Below are 639 nucleotides of genomic sequence, written 5' to 3'. Positions count from 1 at the left end.
TCTTGTATTAATGTCTGGTCTTCTACCAAATTCAAAACTCGAAACCTCTGTTCTCTCCATATGGTGCGATTCAAATTTGATCTCTAAACGTTATGATTATTATTGATTTCCATAGCTGCAGTTCCAATTACATCTATTTGTTTCTGGTGTGCAGGCTTTCAAGCACATCATTGCATTACAACATACCATTGGCGATCAGTGTAGCTGCAAGGTTTGATCTATGCCATTTCTATTAGTTCACTTACTCGCTATATAAAGGAGCCATGTCTCTCCTGCAATATATGAATACTTTATTCAGGTTTTACTTGGTAAAGAGGATAGAAAAATCAGAAGGAGAGAAAAGGGAAAAAAAATCACATTAAATATCCATTAAGGTGGTTCGCAGGAGGGATGCAAAACTGAGTTTTCAAATATTATTTCAAACCATTGGTTGGTTAGTTGAGTTGAAAGGCTATACTAAAAAAAAGAAAATAATTAAGTTTGAATGATTTTATAGAACGATTCTGTGTCAAAGAACAGAAGTATGAGTAAAATTAATCTTATCTCTTTTCCACTAACTTTGTCCATCCACTCACTTTTCTCTCTTACCAAGAAACTGTTAATAACATTGATGTACTGAAAATTTTCCATCGTGTCTCC

The 639-nt window shown here is 33.8% G+C and overlaps 1 long non-coding RNA gene across 1 annotated transcript in view; it reads left to right on the top strand.

Moving 5' to 3' along the window:
* The window catches only part of LOC110425674 (uncharacterized), a 1,085-nt gene continuing 446 nt past the window's right edge, over positions 1–639 (top strand). Inside the window, exons 1-2 of the long non-coding RNA XR_002446057.1 lie at positions 1–63; positions 155–211. This is a non-coding gene — a long non-coding RNA (uncharacterized LOC110425674). The remainder of the gene's footprint in view (positions 64–154; positions 212–639) is intronic.

The sequence above is a fragment of the Theobroma umbraticum genome, unplaced genomic scaffold, assembly GCF_002168275.2.
Source record: "Theobroma umbraticum cultivar Fairchild unplaced genomic scaffold, ASM216827v3 scaffold_12.1, whole genome shotgun sequence".
In the NCBI taxonomy this organism is placed as follows: Eukaryota; Viridiplantae; Streptophyta; class Magnoliopsida; order Malvales; family Malvaceae; genus Theobroma; species Theobroma umbraticum.
The sequence above is the reverse complement of the archived record's forward strand: the minus strand, read 5'-3'. Positions and strand labels throughout refer to the sequence as shown.